We start from the raw sequence: 7,483 nt of genomic DNA on the forward strand, positions 1-7,483 counted from the left end.
TACAGAGTCTAAGAGACATTGTCTACTTCTGATTAGAGCTAGGCAAACCAGAAGACAGTGCGATGATATCTTTAAGGTACTAAAAGAAAAAAAAAAAAAAAGGATTAACCTAGAATTCTGTATCTAGTGAAAATATACTTAAAAAGTAAAGGCACAATAAAGATTTTGAGATGAAATTTTAAGAGAGTCCACCACCAGCCAACTTGCATCACAAGAAATGTTAAAGGAAACTCTTTCAGAGAAGAAAAATAATATTTGGGTATACATAAAAGAATAAAGCATGCAGAAAGAGTAAATATGAGGGTCAATACTGAATCCTGTTTTTCATTTAGAAAACTCTTTTTATTTATTCTTCTTCTTCTTTTATTTTTTGAGACAAGGTCTTGCTATGTAACACAGGTTGACCTCAAACTTACCATCCTTTTGCCTCAGCCTCCTGAGTGCTGGGATTCCAGACAAGGGCCACCACAGCTGGCTTAAAAAACTCTTTAAAATATTGAAGCAAAAATGATAACAAAGTACTATAGAATTATAACATGTGGAAAAGTAAAATTTATAACAATAGCACAAAGAACAAAGGTATAAGATATAAAATATTCAGTAAATTTTTATTTATTTATTTTTTAGAAATAGAAGTAGCTTTATTTAAAAGGAAAAAAATTTCAAAGTCCATTTTATTTCAGGGAGAAAAAGAAAAAAAAAACTAAAATGAAATTTCAGGGCAACAATGGTGATACATTGCACATTGTCATCCCCAAATCATTCACCCAGAGCACAAGACACCTGCGTTCAATTGCCCGAGCAATTCCAGCAAAAAATCTTTCTCTTCCATGACCTCAGAGAAATCAATAGTATAACTATCATAACTACTTTTTATATGCATATACATATACATATACATATACATATACATATACATATACATATGTTATTTCTTTCTGGGGTAAGGTGGAATCTCAATGTTATTTTAATTTGCATCTCTTGAATGACCAGTGATGTTAAACATTTTTTCACATATTTATTTGCTGTTTGTATTTCTTCATCTGAGAAATCTGTGTTCACTTCAGATGTCCATTTTTGGATTAGGTCTTTAAATTTGGGAGGACTGATTTTTTTGAGTTCTTTATATGTTCTCAATAGTAACAGCTGGCAAACATTTTCTCCCATGTTGTGAATTGTCTCTTCACTGTTGATTTCTCTTGCTGTGTAAAAGCTTTTCAGTAGGGTGAGATTCCAGTTGTTGATTCTTTGTGATCGTTTCTGTAGGATCAGGGTTTTATTCATAAAGTCTTTGCCTACACCAATGTCTTCCAGAGTTTTACCTACTCTATCTTTTAGCAGATTTAATGTTTCTGTTTTAATATTAAGATCTTTGATCTATTCTGATTTTAGCTTGGTACGTGGAGAAAGGAATAGGTCCAGTTTTAATCTTCAGCATGTGTAGAGCCAGTTTTTCCAGCACCATTTATTAAAGAGGCTATCTTTCTTCCAGTGAATGTATTTGGCACCTTTGTCAAAGATTAGGTGAGTTAGTGTGTCTGGAGTTGTTTTTGCATCTTCTAATCTGTTCTACTCATCTTTGGGTCTTTTTTTTTTTTCTGTTAGTATCACATTTTTTTTTTCTTTTGTAATCACAGTAGCTTTATAGTATAATTTCAAATCAGGGGTTGTGATGCTTCCTGTTTTATATTTGCTGCCCAGGATTACCTTTGCTATTCTAGATCTCTTCTGGTTCTAGATGAATTTTAGGATTGTTTTCTCGATCCACTTTTTTTTTTATTTTGAAAGTAGTAAAACACAACAGAACAAGACAGAACAAAGCTAAATGAGACAATGAAGTGAAACTGGTACAGAATGTCACAGCAGGTTACCAAGATAATAGTAATTTCTAGTATATCTTGTTATCTTCACAATAGTTGTCCTTTCAATCTAGTATAGCAAAATCAAACCAAATACAGAACATTATAGAACTTATCAAAACAGAATATTGAATAGAGCAATACAATTAATCAGAACAAAGCAAAACAGTGATAACAATGTTTGCTTTCAAAGAGACTGTAGACGGAAATCCCCCATATTTGCTATACTGCATATGATCAACCTCCAGAGAGATGCTCAGACCTCTGGCTCCATTTGCTAACGGGGGTGGGGCTGGGAGGATGGGATGTTTGATTCTCAGCCCATGCACTGGTAGTCTCATGGGTGCTTACCAGGGAGGCGAGCCGGTTGCTTTCTTTCCCAGCACCCTAAGTTCCAACACGGAGATGCTGTCTGTTTCTCTCCCTGGGGTGTCCTTGTTTTCTCTAATTCCGTGAGATATGCTATTGGAATTTTGATTGGGATTACATTGAATCTGTATAACAGTTTTGGGAGTATGGCAATTTTACTATATTTCACTATATTTGTTCTTCTCCAAGATCATGGGATATATTTCCATTTTCTAATACCCTCTTCCATCTTCATTTTCAAGGTACTATAGTTTTCAATGTAGAGGTTTTTACATCGCTTGTTACACTGATTCCAAGGTATTTCATTTTTTGGGAAGCTATTATAACAAGTATTGTTTTCCTAATTCCTTGCTCAGTGAGATTGTTATTCATGTACAGGAAGGATATTAATTTTTGAGTGTTGACATTGTAACCAGCTACATTACTGAATTTGCTTATCACATCTAGTAGTCTTTTGGTAGAGTTTTTGGGATCTTCTAAGTAGAGAATCATGTCATCTGCAAATAATGATACTTTAACTTCTTCCTTTTCTATCTTTATTCCTTTTATTTCTTTTTCTTATCTAATTGCTCCAGCTAAAGTTTCCAGGACTATATTGACTAAGAGTGGAGAAAGTAAACATCCTTGTCTTGTCCCTGATTTTAGGGAGAAAGCTTTCAGTTTTTGTTCATTTAGTGTGATGTTGGTTTGTCATAGATGGCTTTTATCAGATTGAGATAAAGACCATCTGCTCCAGTTTTCTATGGAATTTTTTTTTTTTTTTTAGTCAAGAATCAGTGCTGAGCTTCATCAGAAGCTTTTTCTGCATCTATTGAGACAATCATAATTTTTGTCCTTGGCTCTGTTAATATGATATGTTACATTTGTTGATTTACTTTTGTGGAACCATCCCTGCATCACTGTTTGCCAGTATCTTATTAAGGATTTTTGCATCTAATGTGCATTAGGGAAATTGGCTTATAATTCTCTTTCATAGTTGGGTCCTTCTCAGTTTTGGTATCAAGGTAATGCTTGCTCTGAGGAATGAATGTGGAAGTATTGCTTCCCTTTCAATTTCATTTGAAAAGCAAGGTGTTAGGTCTTCTCTAAATTTCTTGTAGAATTTAATAGTGAATCCATCAAGGCCTGGGCTTTTCTTTGTTGATGGATTTTTAATTATATCTTTCATTACATTTATTGATATTGGGTTATTTAGGATTTTTATGTCTTCTTGATTAAACTTTGGTAATCCATATGTGTCCAGGAATCTGCCCATTTCTTCTGTATTTTCCAACTTACTAGAATACAAGTTTTTAAAGTAGGTATAGATGATTTTCTGGATTTCTGCAGGGTCTGTTGTGATTTCACCCTTTTAATTCCTAATTGCATGGATTTGAGTCTTTTCTTTCCTTTTTTGATAAGGTTGCCTAAGGATTCCACAATTTTATTTAACCTTTCAAAGAACCAACTCTTCGATTCATTGATTCTTTTATTGTTTTTTAGTCTCCAGTGTGTTACTTTCTGGTCTGATCTTTATAATTTCCTCCCTTGCATGAGCTGCTCTTCTTTTTTTAAAAGTTTGAAGTTCACCACTAAGTTGTTTATATGTGCTTGCTCTGTTTTCCTGATATGGATATTTACTGCTATAAAATTCCCTCTAAAGGCTGCTTTCATCGTGTCCCACAAGTTCCAGTATTGTTGTATTGTTTTTATCATTCAACTGTAAAAACTAATTTCTTTTTAAATTTTGCCTGTGACCCATTGGTTGTTCAGTAGGGTGCTATTTAATTTCCATGTGTTTATGAAGTTCTTGTGGTTTCTTTTGCCTTGGATTTCCAATTTCATTGTGCAATTTCATTCTGATAGTATGCATGGGGTAATTTCAATTTTTTTGCACTACTTAGGCATGTTCTATGAGCCAGTATATTGTCTGCTTTGAAGAACATCCTATGTGTAGCTGAGAAGAATGTGCATTCTGATGTTGTAGGGTGGAACACTTTATATACATCTACTGAGTCCATTTGTTCAGAAGCTTGATTTAGTTTAATATTTCATTATTGATTTTACATTTAGTTGATCTGTGTTTTTCTGACAGTAAGGTATGGAGGTCTCCCAATACAATTGTATTAGTATTTATTTGATTTTTCATGTCCATTAGTAATTGTTTTATATTGCTGGGCACACTGGTATTTGTTGCACATATATTTATGCATGTTATCTCTTTCCTCTTGGATTGGTCCCTTTACAAGGATGTATTGATCTTCCTTATTTTTCTTAATTAGTCTTGGCTTGAAATTCACATTTTCTGCAAATAGAATAGCTACCCATACTTTTTTCTGTGTTCTTGTCACATACAGCATTGTTTTCCATCCTTTGACTTTCAGTCTATGAATTTCTTTTTGAATTAAATGTGTTTCTTGTATGCAGCATATTGTTGGATCTTACTTCTTGATCCATTCTGCTAATTTGTGTCTTTTGACTGATGAATTGAGGCCATTAACATTGATGGTTATAACTGAAATGTATTGACTTATCCTTGTCATGTTGTTTTCCTGTTGTTGGATCTCCTATTTCCCCCTCCCCCTTTTATTCTAATCGTTTACCCTCCCTGGTGAATTCCTTTTGTTGGGGTTCATGGAGCAGTGTCCTTATTATCTCTTTCTAGAATGTCTTTTAGAACATTTTGGAGTGCTGGTTTGGTGGTTATAAATTTCCTCAGATGTTCTTTGTCATGGAAGTGTTTTATTTCTCCATCAATTTTGAAAGATAGTTTGGGGGGTACATCAATCTGGATTGAAAGTTGTTTTCCTTTAGAACTTGGAATACTTTACTCCAAGCTCTTTTTGACTTGAGCATTTGTGCTGAGAAATCAGTTGTAATTCTGATGGGCTTTCCTTTATAGGTGATTTGTTTCTTTTCTCTAACAGCTATTCTTGTGTTGACTTCTGGATTCTTGACTATGATATGCATGGATGTAGATTTTTTTTTTTTTGGACCACTGCTAATTGGAGTTCCATATGCCTCATTTATCTATACATCAAATTCTTTTTCTCTACCAGGAAAGTTTTCTGTCATGTCTGTGAACAGTATTTTAATGTCATTTATGATATCAACTGCTTGTTCATAGACTCCAATTAATCTTATGTTATTCTTCTTTGTTTCATCTAGCAGCTGCTGAGTTGATTTTTTTATGGTCCCTTGCTATTTTTGAGAAATATTTCTTTTTTTGGTCACTAACTGCAAGCCTATCTTCAATATCTGGGATCCTGTCTTCACATTGGCTTAATCTGCTTTGAATACTTTCAATGGAGTTTTTATTCTCCTGGAAATCTGCTTGAATCTACTTTATGGATTCCCTTTCTTTCTTGTGCTGATCTTCCATAATTTTCTAAAGCTCATCTATTTTTTTGTCTCTGTCTGCTCTAATGTCGCAAAGCATGGTGTGCATTTTGGTAATCTCTGTAGTTATCTGAGAGATTATTTCTGATCTCGTCTTTTCCAGAGCCTCACTCAATTGCTCACTGTTTCCACTTCAGAGAGCCGTGGTGGGCGGCTTTCAGATTGTCCCACCTCATTGCCCTCTGTATTTGTCTTTGGTGGGCAGGATATTGGGCTACATTTTGCTTAAGTGTCCTCTCATTTTCTTTTCTCTCTCTTGTTTAGTTTAATTCTTGGGGTGATGCTTGTAAGTTGCCTATGGTGGGTTGCTATGGTAAGGGGCCTATGGTAGGCCCCTTAGGTGATGATTACTTCTTTGAGGTATCTTCCAGGTGTTTTGAGTCTGTTTGATCTTATCTCTTCAGTTTGCTGAAAATGAGAAATTGTTGCTTGTTTGGCCTCGTCCCTGGTTCTTTGGCACCATGTTACCAAATTTTCTGTGCAAAACTTAATTTTTCATTCCTTCTCGTCTTCCTCACAATGTTATATTCCAGCACCTGGATGTGTCTCTCTGAGAGGCTGTTTTCTCTGTTGCTTACTGCTCTGCCATCTTCCTAGAAATCACAATGAATGTTCAAATTGAAAAATTTAAAAGACATATTGCATTAATTCCCCTCACTTGATTAGAATGCCCGTATTTATTGTTCTTTCCACTTTCTGAAGCAATTCTGAAACTCCTCTTTTGCAAGCTTTTCTTTATGATGTATGATAAAAAATACAGCGAATGCTAGTCCAAGTACCATCCCACAGAAAGGCAGGTATATAAAAACATCATGTTCTGGGCTGGGATATAGCTCAGAAGCACTGGTGCCTGCCTGGCAAGCACAAGGTCATGAGTTGGATCCCCAGTACTAAAAAAGCCCAAAACGTTACATCCTCATCCACTTTATTCATCATATTTGAAACCTTGCAACTTCTGATTCTTTTTCAAAGTCAAAATGATCATGAAAGGTAAATGTTCTGAATCATTTCAGGACATTGAGGCAGCCATGACAGCGTGACTAAAGACACTTACAAAAGAGGACTTCCAGACCTGCTTCAGAAAGTGGCAAGAATAGGTAGGTGAGTTTGAAGAGAGGAGAAGGATTTTGTGGGGGATTAATGGCAACGTACCTTTTACTGTACTGTTTAAAAAATTTAAGCATTCACTAAATTTGTTGATCATATATTAATGCATGTATAGCCAAAAGTAAGTATGCCAGATAAAATTTAAAAACCCAAAAGAAGGCAGGGAAAGATGCAAAAAGAAAGGAAGAACAAACTGGAGAGATAGAAAATAAATGGTAAGTTGGTATACCTAATCCAAATGTGATTCATTTATTTATAATGAAAGAAACCTTTTTAATTTTTTATTTATTTTTTAAAGAAACTTTTTAAAGATAAAAACACAAACAGTTCAAAAGTAAAAGAACAAGAAAAAGTTATGTCATGTCACACATCATAAGTAAGCTGGAATTTGTTATGGCTTGTGTCTGGATGTCCCCCCAAAACCTCATGTTCTCATGAAAGGGGCTTTGACAGGTGACTGGGTCATGGGTGTGGGACACTGGGTTACAGGCGTGTGATACTCCACTGTTGTGTCTATGGCTGGGCATAGTGTCGGGGGATGAAGCCTGGTAGATAGAGGTGGGTCACTGTGGGTGTGGCCTGTAAGTGTTTTATCTTTCCTCATCTTCCCTTCACCTTCTTTGCTTTCGACTGCCAAACCAAGAGCTGGCTTTCCTCTGCTGTGCCCCTCTGCCATGCTGCCCTGCCTTAGGCCAGCCAACTGTGGACTGAAACCTCTACAAACTGAACCAAAATAATTAATACCAACATAATTAATGAAAAAGTAACTA

Source organism: Cavia porcellus, unplaced genomic scaffold, assembly GCF_034190915.1.
Source record: "Cavia porcellus strain 051 isolate PalLab524CR breed Dunkin Hartley unplaced genomic scaffold, mCavPor4.1 scaffold_31, whole genome shotgun sequence".
NCBI lineage: Eukaryota > Metazoa > Chordata > Mammalia > Rodentia > Caviidae > Cavia > Cavia porcellus.